We start from the raw sequence: 23,737 nt of genomic DNA, 5'->3' as shown, positions 1-23,737 counted from the left end.
GGTAAGGGGGTGGAAGCCAGCACTTGGAGTTAATAGCTGTGCTGATGACTGCAGCAAGGAGAGTTTTACCCACCACTCAGGAGGGCAGCATTAGACCCAGACGGGGAAGGGATACTGAATCAGCATTTCTTTTTTCTTTCTTTCTTTTTCTTTCTTTTTTTTTTTCTTTTTCTTTTTGGCATTGTTGTTATTCACGTTATTCTGGTTTCTCTTTTCCAAATTAATGTTTTCTGGGTTGACCTTGCATTCCCTCTTCATTAATATTCTACTGATGATGGATGATGGCTCTCTGTGGAAGGAAATTCTGGAATGCCACACTGTCTTACGCAAATCTGAACAGAAATGATTTTGCCCACCAAAAATAAGCATTACTTGGCTGGAAGAGGATGTATTCTGGAAGAATGGCTAGCAATTTAAATAAGAAAGAGTAGCGATTTTCTAGCTAGTCAAGGTGGTGGAGGTGGGGGGAAAAGGTTTGCAGAATGTAAATGTTTAAAGGTCTGAAAGCGATGGCAAATACTTGATTCCAAACTCCTCCTCTGTCATTCACCACCAAACCATCGCAGACACCAGCAATCAATCTTCTCATTCTTTCCCACTGAGCTCAAAGGAGGTCACACATTCTTGAATACATTTTTCCAGGCACCATTCCTAATCAATTGGCATTAGAAAAACAGGTAAAATCCAACCATCATCTCGGGTCTAGATGTTTTCTGTGCTTCATGGGAAATGCAATATCCTTGTTATGTTCTTTAAAGAGAGTCGTGTCCTTGAACCACAAAGTGGGCATTTGTAAATATTGTCGATATATTCAATAACATTTATTTTATGTTTTCACTATGAATTGTATTGTGTTCCATGAATGTGGGATATATTTTTCAACAGTATGTAATGCAGGTATATAGTGCTTCTGATATTGAAAGATGATTTTTTGTGCAGTAAATTCTCTGTGGTGACTATAGTGATTATAAGATTTGGTTTAATAATTTGAAACCTGTATTTCTAATATAATAATTGTAGTATATAAATAGACTTTAGTTAATGACATTAAATATGTCTAGCATTTACATATGAATAGATATTTGTTTATGTTTTTCTACTACTTGTGATTTCAGTGAGAAATTTATCTTGGTAATTTAAATATCTTTAATTAAAATTCCATTGAATATAAATAATGCATTTCATCATATAATTATATGGTTTAGAGTTTGGAGAGATCTTAAAGATTATGTATTCCACCCTAAAAAGTAATGCAAAAATTACTTCTACAGCATTTCATACAGGTTGTCACTCACATTTCTCAGAATATATTTGGTAAGAGGGAGGTCACTGTCCTCCTAGCTAGGTTCCCTCATCAAATACATAATCGAACATTATCAATGTTAAATATATAGAGTCTGCAAAGATGAAAAGACATGACTTTCATGGTAACAGCAAGTAAGCCAGATATAATATGCATATAAGTAACTTCAAATTATCTTTTCTGCTCAGAGAATTCCAAAAAAGATGCTGATTACTAAACTCCATGTGTTCAACATCCAAAAATAAAGCTATTAGATATTGTCAATTCCACCTCCTTATTTCTTTCCTGTCACACCCAAACTTCTAGAAATCATTCTGTGTCTGTTTCCTTTTCTCCCTTATCTCCTATTTACTTCTCAACCTACTACAAGTTGTCTTCTGCTCAAACTATTCCACCAAAAATTCCTCTCACAAGGTCATCAGTGACCATTTTCACTGTAAATTTAAAAAAAAAATTTAGAATTTTTTTCCTCTTATTATATCTTTTTGCAAATTTCCATGAACCTTTAATTCCCTTGAAGTCTATGACATCTTACTCTCCTGCTTCTTTTACTCTTGGTAAGTATAATAAGTAATATCTTAATGACAGCAACCTAATCTGTTAATCCCTTTTATTTTCATATCACCCAAAGCTTGATACTTTACAGCTTTGTCATCCTCCTGGAGAAATTAGGACAGCCAGCCGTAAGTCTTCAACAGCCATGTGTTATGGACATTTTCTTTATGCAAGCATTCTTCAAAGGCACTATGGGGGAGAAAAAATGAGGAAGATATATATATATTCTAAAAGAATTTACAATCTATTGGATACTATGTAATCAAATAACCATACTCTTAGGAAGTTTAAGGTAGAAACTACAAAAGAAGTAGCAAGTACTATTTAAAGTTTCTTTTCTGGAAATATGGCCAACAAGACATTTAAAATTCTTTAATTGCTTAGGAGGAGGGTAGAGATATTAACTTCAGAATTTGTGCAGTCATGTATGTTACAGTTTTAAAGGTGACCACGAAAATCAATTAATTTTACAATTTTTAGACAGTAAAATGAAGGGGAAACATGAAGTTAAGAGAAAAATGAAGTTAAATTCATTTTAAAAGCAGGACAATTAGAAAATTAAAATAAAATGTTAGGAATAAGTCCAAATATATTAGTAGCCATAGTAAATGTAAATGGATTAAATTGCCAATTAAAAGAAAAAGATGGTGAGACTTGATAAAAAAAACTTTTTTAGCTATTAATACTACTGGTGATCCATACAGAAACAAATGACCATTCTACCTCCTGCAGAAGTCACTTCCACGCGGTTTAATAAACAAAATGAGGGAAACAATTCTGTTTGTCTAATGAAAACATAAAGCCTAGAAAGATAAGACAAAATTGAGCAAAGATATTTGAAAGTATAAGAGTGATTAAATCTAGCATACAGAATTTTATTTATTTATTTTTTTAGCATACAGAATTTTAAAATGTATATTAAAATATATGTAAGGAAGAGACAATTTAATTGAAAAATTGGTAAAATAGATGAATAGGCAATTTTTAGAAGAAAGACAAGTGACTAGTAAACTTAAGTTCATATATAATCTGGAGAGTACAAATTAAAACTACAATAAGAAACAAGTCATATCTCTCAGCTTAACAAAAATTAAAAAGCCCTGAAAATACCAAGTTTCAGTGAGAATGTGGAGCAATGGGTACAATGCTGGGAGTAAATATTGGAACAAATTCTACTACTCTGTAATTTAACTTCTAGATACATAAATTCAGAAAAAACTCGAATATAAGTATAAGGAGGTGGTTTTAGTGACATCACTTGTAATAGTATAAAGAAGTGGAAGCAATTTAAATGTCTATCACCATGTAGAATAGATTAAAAATTGTATGTTATCATGGAATATTTGAATCAGTAAATTAAGTAGAATTATATGTATCAGCAAGGCTAAATATTGAGCACCCTCATTCAAATACTTTAAAAAAATTTTTTTAAGTTTTTATTTTAATTCCAATTAGTTCACATACCATGTAATGTTAATTTCAGGTGTACAATATAGTGATTCAACAATTCTATAACTCACCCGGTGTTCATCACAAGCGCACTCCTTAATCCCCATCATTATTTACATATCCCACCCCCCTCCTTTCTGGTAACCATCAGTTTGTTCTCTATAATTAAGAGTCTGTTTCTTGATTTCTCTCTTTCTCTTTTCCCTTTACTCATTTGTTTTGTTTCTTAAATTCCATTATGAGTGAAATCATATGGTATTTGTCTTTTTCTGACTGACTTATTTCACTTAGTGTTGTACTCTCTAACTCCAACCATGTTACTGCAAATATTCTACCCAAATACTCTTAAGTCAAAGGATAAGATATTCAGCATGACATCTTTTCGGTACATTTTGAAAAATGAAATCTATATTACATATTGTTAAGAATTACATACATATATAGAAAAATTATAAAGAATGCACATGAATAGGATGCCTGGGTGGCTCAGTCGCTTAAGTGCCTGCCTTTGGCTCAGGTCATGATCCCTGGTCCTGGGATCTAGCCCCTCATTGGGATCCCTGCTCAGCAGGGAGTCTGCTTCTCCCTCTGCCTGCCCCTGCTCGTGCTCTCTCTCTCTCTCTCTTGCTCTCTCACTCTGCTCTCTTTCTCTCAAATAAATAAAATCTTAAAAAAAAATGCACACGAATGAAAAGTAACAAAATTATGGTCATGATTACCTCTATTACCTCTGTGAAAGAGGGAGAATTCCATTGGGAAGGGTACATTGAGGTCTTCAAGTATGTTTTTAATTTTTTATTTGTTACATTCCTCTCTATACCTTCTTATATTTTGAAATATTTTAAAAATATGTGTTTTTTGAAGGACTAAAAACTTTGATGGGAGGCAATCAAGGAAGGTAACAAGCTAGCCAAAGAAGCAAAGGGATGAAAGTCAGAGATGGAAATGAAGAGGGCACCACAGAGGAGGATAACACTGAAAGCTTCTGTCCTGGAACTGGGAGCAAACTCAGAGAACTGAGGATGGCTTGATTCCACTTGAACATGGAAACAGACACCAGAAGGAAATGTAACTTAGGATGCTTCAGGAAAAATCTTTGACCATTAGGGTTTCTATTTTGTTCATATACAATGGGAAGATATTTATAGCTTTTAAGCAGGGAACTGTAAATTTGGTGTGTGCTTTAGAAATACTAAAATGGCCCATAATAAATCAAGACTGAGAATGTAAAAATGATGAATCTGATAGGTGATATTTAAGAGACCACTGCAATATTCCAGGCAAGACATGATGGAGATGTACCTATAGCTATGACACTGGCACTTGAAGTGGGAAAGAAAAGATGGATATGAGAAAGAATATTGAGACAAGAATTAAAAGATTCAGAGTCTGATGGAGCATGGGGTGTGGAGATGCCTTGGAAGATTCACAGATAACTGCAATCTTTTGATGTTAGATGGAAGTATTGTTATGGCATGAATAGAAATAGAAATATCAGAAGAATGTACTGGTTTTGAAAATAAAGTTCAGTTTTAAATACATTGACTTTTACATATTTCCTATAGAGATACTGAGAAGGCAGCTAAGCACCCTAAGCATGTATCTGCTCCGTGATGACATTAGAAGACATGCAGTTATGATTCTATCCAAAGGAAACAAAGAAAATATTGGTGGAAACAGTCTTCTGGAATGACTATTTTTAGGATGCTAGAAGAGAACTTGGAAGAGTTGTGTAATGAGTGCTAATAAAAGAAGTAGATGGTCACAGTATCATGTTGAAGTGTGGTGAGGGAACTAGAACTGAATTAGTTGATTCAAAGGTCATTTGTGTCTATTGAGAAAGTGAATTTAAAAAATGACTACAAATGTAATGTGTTGTTTAAAAACAATTTGCTTAAACATCGTTTAAAAATAAATGATGAAAAACTGAAATTTTTTCCTCTAAGATCAGGAACAAAACAAGGATGTCCATCCACTCTCATCACCTTTATTCAATATACTGCTGGAAGTCCTACTCACAGCAATCAGATGAGACAAAGAAATAAAAAGCATACAAATCAGTAAGGAAGAGATAAACTGTCACTATTTGCAGATGACATGATAACATATATAGAAAACCCTACGGACTCCACCAAAAAACTTAGAACTAATAAATGAATTTGGCAAAGTTGTAGGATACAAAATTAATATACAGTAATCTGTTTTTATACACTAATAAAAAAGTAGCAGAAGGAGAAATTAAGAAAACAATATCATCTACAATTTCATTAAAAAAAATACCAAAAAAAAAAAAGAGTAAAGTATCTGGAGTAAGTTTAAGCAAGGTGAAAGGCCTGTACATTAAAGAAGGAAATTGAAGACAACAAAAACAAATGGAAAGATATACCATGTGCATGGATTGGAAGAATTAATGTTGTGAAAATGTTCATATATCACCCAAAGTATCTATAGATTCAATGCAATCTCTATCAAGATAAATACCAATAGTATATTTTATAGAACTAGAACAAATAATCCTAAAATTTGTATAGAACCATGTAAGACACCAAATGGTCAAAACAATCTTGAGAAAAGAAGAACAAAGCCGGAGGTCTCACAATCCCAGATTTCAAGCTATAGTACAAAGCTATAATAATCAATACAATATGGTACTGACACAAAAATAGACACATAGATCAATAGAACATAATAGAAAGTCCAGATAAAGCCCAAATTATATGGTCAATTAATCTGTGACAAAGGAGGCAAGAATATACAGTGGGGAAAAGATAGTCTCTTCCATAAATGGTGTTGGAAAAACTGGACAGCTATGTGCAAGTGAAATGAAACTGGATCATTTTCTCACTCCATATACAAAAGTATAATGAATTAAAGACCTAAATATAAGACCTGAAACCGTAAAGCTCCTAAAACATAGGCAGTAATCTCTTGGACATCTACCTTTTTACTAGATATGCTCCTGCAAAGGAAACACAAAAGCAAAAATACACTATTGGGACCACATCAAACTATAAAACTCTTTTTAAAAAAGATTTTATGTATTAGAGAGAGAGCATGAGAGAGAGAGCATAAGTGGGGGGAGGGGCAGAGGGAGAGGGAGAAGCAGAATCCCCACTGAGCAGGGAACACAATGTGGGGCTTGATCCCAGGACCCCCAGGATCATGACCTGAGCTGAAGGCAGACGCTTAACCTATTGAGGCACCCAGGCACCCCCAAACTATAAAGCTTTTGCATGGTGAAGGAAACCATCAACAAAATCAAAAGGCAACCTACTGAATGGGAGATGATATTTGTGAATATCTGATAAGCAGTTAATATCCAAAATATATAAAGAACTCCTACAACTCCACACCAGAAAAGCCCCAAATACTTTGATTTAAAAATGGGCAGAGAAACTGAATAGACATTTGTCCGAAGAAGACATAGAGTTGGCCAACACACACATGGAAAGGTGTTCAACTTCACTAATCATCAATGCAAATCAAAACCTCAATGAGATATCACCTCACACCTGTTAGAATGGCTTGTATCAAAAAGATAAGAAATAACAAGTGTTGGTGAGAATGTGGACAAAAGGGAACCCTCATGCACTGTTGGTGGGAATGTAAATTGGTGCAGCCAAAATAGTATGGAAGTTCCTCAAAAGATTACAAATAGAAATATTATATGATCCAGTAATTCCACTGCTGGATATTTACCTAAAGAAAATGGAAACATTAATTCAAAAAGATAACAGGCACCCCTATGTTTATCACAGCATTATTTACAATAGCCAGGACATTGAATCAACCTAAGTGTCTATCGATAGATGAATGAGTAAAGATGTGGTATATATATATATATATACAATGGAATATTACTCAGCCATAAAAAAAAAACACAATGAAATCTTGCCATTCACAACATGAACGGACCTATTGCATATTATGCTAAGTGAAATAAATCAGAGAAATACCATATGATTTCACTTACATGTAGAATCTAATACACAAAACAAACAAACAAAAACAGGAACATATTCATAAATGCAGAGAACAAATTGGTCGTTTCCAGAGAGGAGGAGGGTATATGGGCAAAATAGGTGAAGAGGCTAAGAGGTACAAATTTCCAGTTATAAAATGGACAAGTCACAGGGATGAAAAGTACAGCATAGGGAATGTAGTCAATAGTATTTTAATATCTTTGTATGGTGACAGATGGTAACTATACTTACCATGGTGAACATTGTGTAATGTATAGAATCGTCAAATCACTATGTCATACATCTGAAACTAATATAACCTTGTACGTCAACTGTACTTCAATAAAAAAGGAAATTTATGTATGGGAAAAAAACTCTAATGAAGTTCTGATTATAACTTAGTTTTAAACACATAAAATTTCTAATGCTATTTTAATTGATTTTGACATTTGGTTCCAATTCTTTGATTATTTCTTACTTTCCTTCCTATTTATTACTCCTCTAAGGATTTTCTCATCTTTAGGGCATTTACCAACAATAGTTTTCAGAAATAGTTACAGGAAAAATGAAGTGTAGTGAAACAGTCTAGGTTAATTTTTCCCAATGACAGAGGCATCTTCCAAAGCCCTAAAGTTTTAAAAATGGCTTGTTGTAGTGATTTCAGTGATAATGCTTATTATGTTCACTTATTTTAGTTACATCAATTGAATTAAGGGAATTAGTTTGTTTTTCTTTTTAACTAATCAATCTATCAACACATGACATATCGTGTCCCTCAGATATAAAAATGTAATTTTGAAATTCCATGTTCTCAAGTCTTTTATCTAGAATATTTGTATGGCCTAATTCATATCTTTACAGACTCAACAATTGCTTTCTCCTTAAAGTATTTCTTTATACTTAGTATAAATAGTAAATCCTAAATATTTGGCATCTGGTTTAAAAATTTATATTTGTTCAATTATTATTTTCAAATGCAGAGTCATCATAGGATCTTAAACGTGGAAAAGGCCTTAGATAAAATCAACCTTCATCATTTGACACATGAGAATAATGAAAAGCCCAGAAAAATTAGGGGACTAGGTAAGAGTCACATGGCATGTTAACACATCATACACAATTCAGAATTATGCAGTTACAAGGACCAAGACATAATAAAATGATAAAAAATTTCTTGCATCTTTCAGTCATTCTAAATATTACTAGATGTCCACTATGGACATCAAGCTAAATTAGGAGCTAATGAGAAAACAAAAGGAGGTGATAAGACTGTTCCTTTCTTCTAGGAAGTACCTACTTGGGGAAAATCTTTGCTGTGCCTTCTACAGAATCTAAAATAGAAAGTTGTTGGTGTTGGATGAAGGAAAAATGAATGATGTTAGTTGACAAAATGCCTTTTCTTGATTCCATGGTAAAATTACTAACAGATAAACCAATCGAAGCATTTTATAGATTAATATATTTTTTTAAGAAAGCAGTCAAACACATTATCAAGGGCCAGTTGCTTTGAGGGTTTACTCAACCAAAAAAAAATTTTTTTTTATTGTTGTCAAAAAGGCTTGACCAAAGAGGATTGGGAAATTTAGCTAGATTTTTCTCCCTTTTTCCTTCCTTTAGGAAATATTTTTTACTCTCATTCAATAGTAGAAAGAGAGGGTGGTACACAAAGGCACTTTGAAGTGAGTAGATATGAAAACAATATATCTTAAATAATTTAATGGCACAAAATTTTTTTAAAAAACATAAAATTTAAGCTTAACTCAGGTTAGCATCTCAGGTTGTTGTATATTAGATAAATTTTGGGGAAAGGGGTAATGATTAATAAAGGAACTTACTGCTAACATAGAGAAAGGTATAGCGTAATTTCTAGTTTTCCCTCTAAATCATATATTTGAGTTTTTTTTTTTTTTTTAATTGCTTTGGGACATGCGTAGCATGAAAGAGAGGAGTGAACCATTAGAAAGCAACCACAGTTAACTGTGCCAGTGTGACATTAAGCCATGCTGATTAAGGGATACTAATAAAATTCTGGACTAAGATTAACTTTCAGGAAACTATTCAAGTTAGTTCCATTTAGTGTTGAATGCACACTTGGGTACATCACCCTTACTTAAGACCTGAAAGGCCTGCACTTCCACATAGTAGTAAGCTATTCTTGATCTGGCCACAGTGTGGAGATGTTGCAACACAGAATCACCTTGCCATACCAGAGAAATGAGTTCTCAAATAGGAGCATGGATTTCCACTGCCTGAATGAATTTTCCTTTTCATTTTAGAACATCTTATCATAAACAAGTGCTTCCATTTTCCAGTCTAAGTTCGTAAGTATGGTGGCACACCTTTTTGGTGGGAACATTAGAATTTCTGTGCATCTGGTACCCTTAAAGATTCACACGTAATAAGATGCTTTTAACTGATCCTCCTTACTACAACTAGGAATCCATGTAATGCTAAATGGACCAATTTCAATATATGTAGTGCTCTTGAAAAACCCATTAGAGCATGTAAAATAACAGCAAATACCACCACAGTTTGCAGGTTCCATCTAAGAATGAAATCTGTTGTAAAAACCATTCATGAATTCATGTGCAAATCTAGCTGTTCCTTCATGCCACAAACACTGAAGTGCTTGCTCTATGTCAGGCACTCCTCCTGGATAAGCAGAGAGAGAAAAAATGACTTGATACCTACCTACTGGGATAGAGTGACATTTAAAAGATATATGAATACATATCATCATGCAAGATAAATGTACTGAAGGGAAAATAAAAAAATATAAGGAAGTATTGTAAGCTAATGCAGATGGACGAAAGAAAAAAAGAAAGAAAGAAAGAAAGAAAGAAAGAAAGAAAGAAAGAAAGAAAGAAAGAAAGAAAGAGAAAGAAGGAAAGAAGAAGAAAGAAAGAAAGAAAAAGAAAGAAAGAAAGAAAGAAAGAAAGAAAGAAAGAAAGAAAGAAAGAAAGAAAGAAAGAAAGAAAGAAAGAAAGAAAGAAAGAAAGAAAGAAAGAAAGAAAGAAAGAAAAGAAAGAAAGAAAGAAAAAGAAAAAGGCGCCTGGGTGGCTCAGTTGGTTAAGCGACTGCCTTCAGCTCAGGTCATGATCCTGGAGGCCCGGGATGGAGTCCCGCATCGGGCTCCCTGCTCACCCTCCCCCCCTCTCGTGTGCTCTCTCATTCTCGCTCTCTCAAATAAATAAATAAATAAAATCTTAAAAAAAAAGAAAAAGGGAAAGGGAAATTAATCTCAAAGATTGTGTACAATACACCATTTGAAGGCAAGTAGATCCTTTAAGTTAAGCTGAGTATATTTTGGCAGGCAGTTAAGGAAGCCTACTTCTTCCCTATTAAATGAATTTGCTCTGTTACTCTATTGCAAACTATTTACCATTCTTTTGTACTCTCTGAGAATTCCAGCACCTACATTTCTACACAGTGCATGTTGGAGAGTGATTGGTACATGCTGAAGTAGTTGAAGGTGTATCAGAATTGGTTATAAGTTATTTTAATAAGTTAGATATTGTCCACACAGACCAGCTGAAAAGCTGCACAATAAAGGAAAAAGAAACAGAATGATGAGGAGTGGATAGTAATTATAGGGATAAAATTAAGATACGGAGTTTTCTCAGGTTGACTCCACTTGTAACCCACACTCAGGACAGAAGGAATACTTACAGAAATAGATGCATGGGAAATGTATGTCAAGAGTATACAAGTTTGGGGGCGCCTGGGTGGCTCAGTCGATTAAGCATCTGCCTTCAGCTCAGGTCATGATCTCGGGGTCCTGGGATTGAGGCCTGCATCAGGCTCCCTGTTTATTGGTGAGTCTGCTTCTTCCCCTCCCCTCCCTTCCCCTCCCTTCCCCTCCACATGTGCTCTCTCTCTGGCCTCTCTCTCTCTCAAATAAATAAAATCTTAAAAAAAAAAAAGAATATAGAAGTTTGGTGGGATTCATCAGCTTAATGTTTTTAAAGTGACATTTTTTTTAGGGGAGATGGGGCAGAAGGAGAGGGAGAAAGAAAATCTTAAGCAGGCCCTATGCCCAGCATGGAGCCTGACTTGGGTCTTAATCTCCCAACCCTGAGATCATGACCTGAGCCAAAATCAAGAGTCAGATGCTTAACGGACTGAGCCACCCAGGTGCCCCTAAAGTGACATTTCAAAGAACTTAAATTGGAAATGAAGTTGTTTTGTATTTGTCCATATACCATTTTTGATGCTCTTTCCCTTGTGTAGATTCAAGTTTTCATCTGATATCATTTTTCTTCTGCCTGTAGAACTTTATCTTTTTTTTCTAGTCTAGGTCTGTTAGCTATGAATTTTCTCAGCTTTTTTTGAGAAGTTCTTCAATTCACTTTCATTTTCAGCTTTAAAAGCTATTTACTCTGGGTACACAATTCTAGGTTGACTTTTTGCTTTGTGTCTGCATTTTATTTATTTATTTATTTATTTAAATTAAGTTAATTAACATATAGTATATTATTAGTTTCAGAGATAGAGTTTAGTGATTCATCAGTTGCATGTAACACCCAGTGCTCATTACATTGAGTGCCCTCCTTAATGCCCATCACCCGGTTACCCCATCCCCCCACCCACCTCCCTTCCACTCAACTTTAAGTGTCTGCATTTTAAAGATATGGTCCCATTCCCTTATTTCTGACAATGGGAAGTTTGAAGTCATTCTTATCTTTGCCCTCCATACATAATCTATCTTCACTCCTCCTCCCCTCTCTGGCTACATTTAAGATTTTCTTTTTATCACCTCTTTGCAGTAATTTAATTATGACATTCTCAGTGTAGTTTTCTTTTTTTAATCTTGCTTGGGATTGGTTAAGCTTTCTGAATTTATGAGTTTACAGTTTTTACTGAGTCTGGAAAAATTTCTCCTGTCATGTCTTCAAAGATTTTTTCTATTCTGCCCTACACTCCCACCTTTTTTTTCAAGACTCCACAAGAAATATATGTTAGGCTTCTGATATTGTCCCACAGGACAATGGGGCTGTGTTAATTTATTTTATTTTTTCTGTGCTTTTTTTTGCACAATTTATAATTTCTATTTATGTGTCTTCCAGCTTACTTCTTTTCTTCCATCTGAAGTATTTAGTTTGCTCTCAACCCCATCCAGTGAAATTTTCATGACAGATAATGAATTGTTCATTTCTGGGAGTAATAATCCAATGAAGGATTATTTTTTATGTCTTCCTCATTGTATTTATAATTACATTTAAAATCTGAGCATATTTTCAATATTTATCATGACTTTTATAGTCTTTGTTCACTAATTCCATTATCTCTGTCATTCCTTGGTCAGTTTATATTAATTTTTTTCCACATTTCAGGTTTATATTTTCCTGTTCTTGGCACATCTAGTAAGTTTGGATTGGATGCTAGACATTGTAAATTTCTCATTGTTGAGTGGATTTTGTTGAATTCCTTTAATAAGTTCTATACTTTGTTCTGGAAGCCATTTACATTACTTACAAATAAGAGTGATCCATTCAAGGCTTGCTTTTAAACTATGTTTGGGTAGGTAAATTTAGCTATTCTCTAGGACTAGTTCATTTCCAGTATAAAGGATAGTCTTTTCTGGGGACTCTACAGACTGTCATAACAGAATACCATAAACTAGGTGGCTCTTAAATAACAGAGATGTATTTTCTCAAAGTTTTGGAGCCTAGAAGTTCAAGATCAAGGTGCTGGCAGAGTTGGTTTCTGTAAACCTCTCTTTGCTTGCAGATGAACACCTTTGCACTGTGTCCTCATATGGCCTTTTCTCTATGCATGAGCTGAGAGAGATTAAACTCTTTGGTGTGTCTTCCTCTTCTTTTTTTTTTTAAGATTTTATTTATTTATTTGACAGAAAGATAGAGAGCACAAGCAGGGAGAGCCCAACACAGGACTCGATCCCAAGACCCTGGGATCATGACCTGAGCTGAAGGCAGACGCTTAATAGACTGAGCCACCTAGGCACCCTGGGGTGTCTTCCTCTTCTTACACGGAAGAATACCAGGCCTATTGGGTTAGATCTTATGATCCAATTTAACCTTATGATCTTATTTAACCTTAATTGCCCTCATGATCTTATTTAACCTTAATCATTTCCTTAAAGGTCCTATCTCCACATACAGTCACACTGGGGTTTAGGGCTTCAACATATGAACACTAGGAGGACACAATTCAGTCCATAACACCCAGCATATACAATAAGGTTTCTTCACTCTGGCTAGTGGGAACCTCAATGAATAATACTCAGCCCTATATGAGCTGTCAAAACTGCTTTGTCTTATGGGTATCCAGTAATTATTCTTTTCCTTCAGGTCTTTTTTTGGTGGGGGTAGCTTTGTGGGGTTTCACTTTACAAGGCTCATATTGTTCTTTATTCAAAGACTTTAGGAAACCCTTATGGAGATTTATGGAACTCTTTCTTCTGTTTCATTTTCTTCTTTATATAAATCCTAGGTTTCTTAGTATCCTTGAACACTAGTCTTTATTTTCTCACCTCAATGAGACTAACACGCTTTATTTGTGTTCCCCTCTCTGTGCTGCACCTGGAGATTGCCTGCAGGCAGAAAGCTGGCATTGATCTTGGCATAGATCTAGGACTCACATTGGTTTCTCTCCTCTCAGGGTTTACAGTTCTCTTCTGCCAATTGTCCAATGTCTGAAAAGAGTTACATATTTTTATAGTGTTTTCCTTGTTTCTGGCAAGGGTTCACATCTCATAGCAGTTACTCCTTCATGGGCTGAAGATTTTATTTTGCATTTATAAAATTAAAGACTTGTGACTACTTAATTTTTTTCACAAATAAATGATAATATTAACAAACTTACTTTCTAGATTTATCTAAAATATAGATAGATAGATGATAGATAGATAGATAGATAGATAGATAATAGATAGATAGCCTCGATGTATCTAGAAGGTAGGATATTATCTATCTTGTCAATCTAGATATATTAGATCATACCATTGTTCCAATCACAGCCTTCCAAAACCTAAAAATTACGTTCAGTTAGAATACTACATGAAATCCTTATCAAATAAAATTCAATTTCACACAGTGAAAATATTGTGGAATATATTGTGGAAATTTTGCCCCCAGTTGAGAACCATTGGATAATATATCCTTAGATTGACCAAATGTGAAAATAATGAAGCTTCTAAACAATGAATATCACTGATCTTGTGAACGTTTTATAGCAATGTCACTCAACTTTCTGCACAAGTGGGAATTACATGAATGCAAGTGTAGGGAGTGCACCTGAGTTTACAAAGTTGTACAGGTGATAATGATGCACATAACACGCTAAGAATTACTATTCTAGAGCTCAAATGTGAGTGTGCATCAGAATTGGCTGGTGGTCTTGTTAAAGCAGATTGCCAAGGCTCACTCCCTGAGACTTTGATTCATTAGGCCTGCCCAGAGCCTAAGAATGTGCATTTCTAACACTTTCCCAGGTGACACAGTTGCTGCTAGTCTTTGAACCACGCCTTGAGAATCACTGTTCGATAGCATGGTTGTGTTGTTTAACTATGGCAATAGTAATTTTTAAAGCAAATGATTTTATTTGTATATATTATGATAAATTTGAGGTGACCATGTGGTGTAGTCAAAGAAGTACAGGAACTGGAATTAAACTGAAAACAAAACAAAAATGTTGGTTCAGCTCTTGCTCAACCCTTACTAGCAAATCATTTTGTGTCTCTGAATCATCATCTGTAGAGAGGGAATTATAATATATGATTAGCTACCTTACATAAGTAACACACTTTAGTTAATTAATTTTCAATGATAAATACCACTTTTACTCCACTTCTTTCCTCATATGGACAATAGTGTATGGACTCTTTTTTACTAAAATGGCTCTAAACAATTAAGGCAAAAGTCCCTGGAGGACGTTTTATCAGGGAAACTGAAGCATAATAATCCTTCTAATCTTCTTGGCCAATTTTGGAATAGTTCCTAAAAAGTACAGTAGACCCTGACTTCTGGTTGGATAGATTACATCTCAGTTCTCTTTAACCCCTTCTTAGAATACACAAAATCTGGATTTACTTTAGAATTAACCAGAATTTTGAGATTCTAATAACTTGAGGCAGAATTATGAATATATCCAACATGATTATTTCAAACTAAACTGAAAACATTTATATTTACCTTATTGGACTTTCTGGTTTTCTTTTGTTCATTTATGAGAAACGAACATGACTTCACTTGAGACTTTGTTTGAAAGCTTTTTCCAGTAAGATGCGTCAGTCTTTAGGAGGTTGTTTCTCAAGATAGACATGTTACACAATGTTCTTTACTGCATTTTCCTGCTGGAAGGATGTGTAATGTATGTTACCACTTCTGTCATTAAGGGTATGGATCTTGCTTAGCATGACATTTTGTGGGATCCTAGTTGTGTGGTATATTTATAGGCATCTAACTGGATGAATAACATCTGATGAGTTCAAAGCACACACATTAATGGTAGTATGGACATCTTTCTGAATAAACTACAAAAACACATCTAAATTCTGTGGTAATGCTTCCATCTGTCCTATGATATTCATTATTGTAGAATATCATACAGTGGTGGTGTCACAAATGTTATGTCTCTGGAGCATCATGTAACCTTGGGAGCAGAAATATCTGAAGAACCAAAGGAGAGTAAAGGTTATAATTAAAAATAAGCCCCAAGAAATAGTTTCCATGTGGTTGCAAGAAGCCCTTGAGCACAGCTGGAAAATTTCAGGCTGAAGTATGTTGGAACAATAGTTTACAGAGGAAAGTAGCTGGTTTTGTGGTTAACTTGGAAGTGAAATTTCCTTGCTTGGTCATAATAGCAAACTAGCTATAAAGTTTGGAAGAATATCTTCTAAAGAAGATTGTTACTCCCTGAATTACAAAGAGAAACATAATAGAAGATTTTTAGAAATGAGAGTAGGGGCTTATATTCACATTAAAAAGTTTAAGAATAGTTTATTATGTACAAATGAAAATAAGTTTCAAGGCGTAAAGAAAAAAATACAGATTTATTTAATAATGAAGGATTGAAGAATCCAAAATTCAGTAGAAGAGATTAGGAGTTAGTATAAAGTTGTAAAATAAGGTTATATTTTGAATGTTGTGGTACAAATTTCTCTTTTTAGCATTTGAGTAAACATCTCAGTGTGTCTTTTTTTTTTTTAAGATTTTACTTATTTATTTGAGAGAGAGAATGAGAGAGAGAGAGTACATGAGAAGGGGGAAGGTCAGAGGGAGAAGCAGACTCCCCGCTGAGCAGGGAGTCCGATGCGGGACTCGATTCTGGGACTCCAGGATCATGACCTGAGCCGAAGGCAGTCACTTAACCAACTGAGCCACCCAGGCACCCCAACATCTCAGTGTGTCTAAAATCAGTTCATCATTTCTGTCCAGATTCCCTTCTTCTGTCTTTCTTTTTTTGTTGTTGTTACCGGCTTGATTTTCCTTCAGATCATCTAATCTTGTCATTCTGGTGTCATTTTTTATTTTCCCCTCTATTCATCTCCCATATTAAATCAATTGTTAATTTCTTTCAACTCTGCTACTAATAGGTCATTCACATTCATATCCATTTTAAAAATTGTTTTAAGATGTTGGAATTTTTTTTTGAAAATAGTCCTTACAAAATGCCAGGCAAGCAGAGGAGTGCTGTGAAGTTGTAAATTCTTCAGGTGTGGATAATCATTTGGAAATGAGAGGTGGGGGTGGTAGAGTAGTTAATTTGTGGTTGATGAAATTTTAAGAAATCAATGCATTGAAAAGCTAGAGTGGAATCCAGGAGTAGGGATAGAAGAGCTAAAAACAGATGTGTGGCAGGCATATGTGGGTAATCATGAATAGTATTTTGGATGATCGGGGTGCATTTTAGAACAAGAATGTATACTGCTGCTGACAAGCAAAATTATCAAACTGTAAAAAAATGATGCCAAAGATGTATCTATCTGTGGCAGAAATGAATTGAGAAAGTAGCTTCAGTCAATGTTTTGTCAATCTTGAGACATATTATTAGCAAATTGTTTAGTTGTTGAAATATAACATTGGAGATTTGTTCATTTTTTTTTCAAATAATGGTACAGTTTTTATTGTTACCAAAAAAGGAAGCTTAAGAGACCAAGGCAATCTATGGTTGTATTAATATGCATAGTGGCTCAGTGGTTTGGTTATCAAGATAGGACAAATTTCAGTACTTTGTTTAAGATCTACATCATAATGTAAGTTCAGTGAATCACTCAGTGGATGCTAGAATTGTCCCCTGTTGTGTTAGTTTTTATTGCTGTATAACAGACTACCACAAACTTAGCAGCTTTAAAAACCCATTTATTACTCATAATTCTGTAAATCAGAAGTCTGGGATGACATGGTTGGGTCCTCTGCTTAGGGTCTCACGAGGCTGAATGCACAGTATTTGGCTGGCTTTGTTCTCATCTGGATGCCAAGATGAGAACAGGAATCCCCATAATTCCTGTTATGGGCAAAATTCAGTTCCTTGCAGTTGTTGTAGAGAGGTACCCCTTTCCTTGGTGGCATCAGCAGGCGGCTGCTCTTACCATCTACATTTCTGCTTAAGTGGCTCCTTCCATGCTTGTAGCAGTAGTCCTTCTCCTGCTTCAGGTCGCTCTGACTCCCTCTTCTGCCATCAGCTGGAGAGAGCTCTCTGTTTTTAAAGGCTCAGTGATTAGAATCAGGCCCACGTGGATAATCTCCCCAATCTTAAGGTCCACTGTGCCACAGAGCATAATATAATCACAGAGATGATACTCACATGGTTTGAGGGAGACATACATATTTATTGAAGGGGATGGATTTTAGAAATCTTGTCTGTCACACCTGAGTGATGAATGAAATCCTGGATTGCCATAATTTTTTATGGCTTAAAAGAAATTGTGAATTGGAAAATATTGCTTTGGTAAGAAAACACTTCTCAATAAGATTAGTGGCTTTTTCCTAAGATTTTTCTTAGCAACATGTATACATACTACTGCCCCCCGACCCCCATATTTGTGCTCTTATGAATGCTCTTAAAAACTCATAGGAAGAACTTTTTTGTCAAAAAATTTGGGCAGATTATAGTTAAATATATAGCAATTATAATTTAAGAAAGTTTCATATAAGTCACATTTAAATGCACACACATAATGATTTAATCCCATGAATATAACTTTGGGGAATGTTAATGGATGTTTCATTCTGAGATAAAATATAAAATTGAATTACTAAAAAAAAATGAGTAACTGTGTTTTGGAATTGAACCATAAATAGGAATATTATTTTTTCTGCTTAGCAATGGACAAATAATTAATTTGAAAAATTTTAAGATATTCAGCTGAAATTAAGGGAATTCCCATCTCCATTTTCTCTTAGGAAATTTGGTGGTTAAGGGAAAAAGATAAAAGTTATTGAAAAGTTATAAGGGTTTGGAAAATTGCGGATTATTGGAAGAGACTTATTTTAATGTGTGTCACATGTGACTGTAATATAAAATAAGCTAACTTTAAGGAGATTCAATTTATTAATTTTAAGGAATATTATAAAAGTATTAGAGCTTTTTGCTTTTTGAAATTTAATATTGTTACTATACTGGTCCAGACAAATCTAGTCTGATTATTATCTGTTAATCTTTTCCTAGAATGGTAAAGCCAAAGCCTAATTATGTTATAAATTGGTACCATTAATTATGCCATGGAGAAATAGAATTCTTTTCCTTCTTTCCCCTTTTCATTTTTACAGAGATAACTCTTTTCTTTTAATTTCACAGTTTTTTCTTATCGCAGTATAAAATACCATGACTATGTTCTTATTCATGAGAAATTTTATTTAATTTCCTCATTTAAAAATGCTCATATGAATCAAATTTAATGATTTATCAGCAAGCATAATTTACTTCTAGTTTAGAACAAATCTTAAGTACAGAAAAACTCATTAATCAGAATGTTGTTAACTCAAAATGTGTAAATATTCAACTTGGACCTAATTGGAACTAACCTTTGTATGATCTGTAAAGACATAATTAAGACATATTTTATTTTTATGTGGAACAAGCATCGAGGCAAGGGAAATGTTTAGCCTGATATAAATAGAATATTTTTTCCTTAGTTCTTTCCTATTTTGTATCTTATCTTTCAAAATATATCTAATATAGACCATTGCAAAACAACATAGAACATCACATAGAAATATATAACCTTTCACTAAAGCAGTTTAACTTTCATTATTCATTCATCCAATCATTAAATATTTATTGAGCACCAGCTATCTTCCGGGCACCGTGCAGGAGGTAATAATAATAGAAATACCAATAGAAAATATTTATTGAGTAGCTGCTGTGTGCCAGATCATTTGCTAAACTCTTAACATGCATTATTACATTAAGTCCTTACCACAACCCTATTAGACAGGTGCTATTATTACCTACATTTTTGTGATAAAAGGACTAAAGCACATGTGATTAAATCACTTGTCCAAAGTCACAGCTAGTTCTAGGTCCAGAATATACATCAGGTAGTCTGACCCCAGAGGGAAAAATTATCACTGTTATACTAACAACAGTGAAAGAAAAATAGTGTCCCTACCGTCATCAAATGTACATCCTGCCTACTAGAGACAACATTAAATAAATAACAAGGAAATATATAATTACAATTAGCAATATATTTTCAATGAAGAAACATGATAAAGAATTCTGGGAAGGCCTAATTTAGGTAGAGAGGTGAGGGAGGTTGTCTCTGAGACAGTGGTATTTGAGCTGAGACTAAGCAGGGTGAGTGGGAGTAAGGTAGGACACAAATGGGAAGGAAGGAGAGAAGGCACTTCCATCTGGGGAGATGAGTATGGAGAAAGATCCTCAGGTGGAAAGAGCATGGTACATTGAGGAACTGAAGGAAAGTCAGCAAAGGGGAGAATGGCATGAAATAGGGTAAGGCAGGTAAGGTTAAGTTTTATTTGAAGTTCATTGGAAAACAATCCAAGGATTTTCAATCTTTAAACTATTTTTAAGGGCATAATTTGAAGAACAAATTAGAAGGGGAAAGAGTGCTTTGTGGGGAGACTAATTAGGATACTACTGCAGGAGATGCAGTATAAGAGTTTTGGCTTTGACTAGGTTAATAGCAGTAGAAATAAGGATAAATGAATGAAATGGAGTACTGGTGAAAACAGAGGTAACAACTGATGCGGGTGTATGGAGATGGTGTTGATGATGAAGGAGAGGGACGTGGGTGAAAAAAAGGGAGGAAGTAAAGAAGATCAAGAAGAAACAGCCAGAGAGGAGAAAAACTGAAGTATGGTGTCAAAAAGCCTATAGGAGAGCATGTTAAAGAAAGTTTTCAATTATGTCAAAAACTCTTTAGAAATAAAGAAAAAGGATACCGAACATTTTCCATTATATTTGCTAACGTGGACGTCATTAATGCTTTTGCAAGAAGAGTTTTAGTGGAATAATGAGAGCTAATGCCATATTAGAGAGGCAGTTAAGAAGTAAGTGGACACAGCTCGGGCGGACAATTCTTTTGAGAAGGCTGACTGTCAAGAGCAGTAGCTAGAAAGGGATATAAAGTCAATGACATAGTGGACTTAAGTAGATGAAAGGACACAAATTATTGGTTACTTCTCCAATTGAAAAGCAGTTTCTAGTTCTCCTCCCCTTGATTTTGGGCTGACTTTAGTGATTTACTGACCATTAGAATGTGGCAAATGTGATGTTCTAGGGCTTCTGAGGGTAAGTCATTAAAACCTTGCATCTTCTAGCGGGTTTCCTGGGATACTTGCTCTTGGAGCCATGAACCATCATATGAAAAGTCTGAGAACTGAGAAGGCCATGCTTTGAAGAAGCCTACACTAGTCACATGGAGAGACTACCTGAAGACCTCCATCTGTTTCAGCCACCCAGTGTAGGCAACAGGCCTTGAGTGAAGAAGCCATCTTGAATATTGCAACATCAGCAGATGGAATGTGGAGAAGAATCAAGAAGCCCAGTCAACAGCCATTAATGAGGCTCCAGGCATATGGCCTCAGTTGAGCTCTCAAACCATCTCAACCCAGCTGAGACCTCAGTTACTACGAAGGAGAGAAAAGCCATTACCACTGTGCTCTGCCCAAATTCCTGATCCACAATATAATGAGCATAATAAAATGGTTACTGTTTTATGTCACTAAGTGTTGGAGAGTTTTTTCCTTTTCTACAGTAATAGATAACTGGAACAACCTCATACATAGTCATTCTTAATATAATATACAATTCATCATTTCAATCATTTGTTTAATTGAGCATTTACCTTACTAGTCAACATTAGTGAAAATTTTTATATTCACAAATGATTTATACTCAAATTATTTGAATTTCATGCATATTTCAAGCAACTTTTTTTATTCCCAAATTTTGAGAAAGGCCCTGCATTGACTTGATACACACTCACTCCCAGGCATTATTCTAAGTGCTTCATGTGTATCAAACCATTTAGCCTGAGAACAACCATGCCAGATAAGTATGATTTTTATCTGCATTTTATAGAAGAGCAGACTGAAGCACAAAGAAGTTCAGTAACATCATCAAAGTTGTACAGCTAATACCTGACCAAACAGGGATTTGAGTCCAAGCAGTCAAAGGGGTTCCAGAGCTTGTAGTTTTAACTACTTAGTGATATGACGAAGGCCCTTGAAGCAAAAGAAACAGTCAACAAAACCAAAAGACAACCGACAGAATGGGAGAAAATATTTGCAAATGACATATCAGATAAAGGGCTAGTATCCAAAATCTATAAAGAACTGATCAAACTCAACACCCAAAGAACAAATAATCCAATCAAGGAATGGGCAGAAGACAGGAACAGACATTTCGGCAAAGAAGACATCCAAATGGCCAACAGACACATGAAAAAGTGCTCAACATCACTCGGCATCAGGGAAATCCAAATCAAAACCTCAATGAGATACCACCTCACACCAGTCAGAATGGCTAAAATTAACAAATCAGGAAACGACAGATGTTGGCGGGGATGCGGAGAAAGGGGAACCCTCCTACACTTTTGGTGAGAATACAAGTTGGTGCAACCACTCTGGAAAACAGTATGGAGGTTCCTCAAATAGTTGAAAATAGAGCTACCATACGATCCAGCAATTGCACTACTGGGTATTTACCACAAAGATACAAATGTAGGGATCCGAAGGGGTACGTGCACCCCAATGTTTATAGCAGCAATGTCCACAATAGCCAAACTGTGGAAAGAGCCAAGATGTCCATCGACAGATGAATGGCTAAAGAAGAAGTGGTATATATACACAATGGAATATTATGCAGCCATCAAAAGGAATGAGATCTTGCCATTTGCAATGACGTGGATGGAACTGGAGGGTGTAATGCTGGGTGAAATAAGTCAATCAGAGAAAGACATGTATCATATGACCTCACTGATATGAGGAATTCTTAATATCAGGAAACAAACTGAGGATTGCTAGAGTGGTGGGGGGTGGGAGGGATGGGGTGGCTGGGTGATAGACATTGGGGAGGGTATGTGCTATGGTGAGCGCTGTGAATTGTGCAAGACTGTTGAATCACAGATCTGTACCTCTGAAACAAATAATGCAATATATGTTAAGAAAAAAAAAGAAGAAGATAGCAAGAGGGGAAGAGTGAAGGGGGGGGAAATCGGAGGGGGAGATGAACCATGAGAGATGGGTTAGCCTGGTGATGGGTAATAAAGAGGGCACGTTCTGCATGGAGCACTGGGTTTTATGCACAAACAATGACTCATGGAACACTACATCCAAAACTAATGATGTAATGTACGATGATTAACATAACAATAAAAAATTAAAAAACAATGACAAAGGCCCTTGATTGCCTTAAAGTGGTGACAGGACTGCTTTCCTCCCCTCCCTCCACCCAACACACATTTTGTTTGGGTCCTTTCCTCTGGACATCTGGTTGAGAAAGAATAGGTTGAATGTAATGCTTATCAAGATGGGAGGAATTGAAGGCAAATTCTGGAACTAGGAGCCCTTCACAGCCTGGTTATAATATTGAGATCCTAAGGGGAAGGACATGGTTAGGATGAACTCCATGGTTGGATCCCATTCCATGGGAAGGATGAACCAAGGAAACTTCCCCTTTCATATCTCAGACTAGGTCCAACCCTCACCTCTTCTTATTTCCTGGAGGATTGATATTCTGAGCCTGAGTCAGTTTTAATATGCATTTAAGATATCATAACTGCTCCAGTATAAAATCTCTGAGAGTAATTTTACTTAGAGCTTCCTATACATTTTAGCTATGCTATATGAAGCCTGAATGTTAAGTCACACAGCTAAGTAGAAATTAATTGTTAAGCTTTGCAGCATTGCATATAAATACTTCTTTCAAAGTAGGTACAATCACTGACATATAGATGCTATAGTGTTCTTCAGGAAGGTCGTGGCAGCTTTTGACCTTCCTCAGCAACAATATCCCACATCGACCTTCAAGGAAATGA

This window comes from Zalophus californianus, chromosome 1 (genome assembly GCF_009762305.2).
Source record: "Zalophus californianus isolate mZalCal1 chromosome 1, mZalCal1.pri.v2, whole genome shotgun sequence".
Lineage (NCBI taxonomy): Eukaryota > Metazoa > Chordata > Mammalia > Carnivora > Otariidae > Zalophus > Zalophus californianus.
This window is presented reverse-complemented; position numbering follows the sequence as displayed.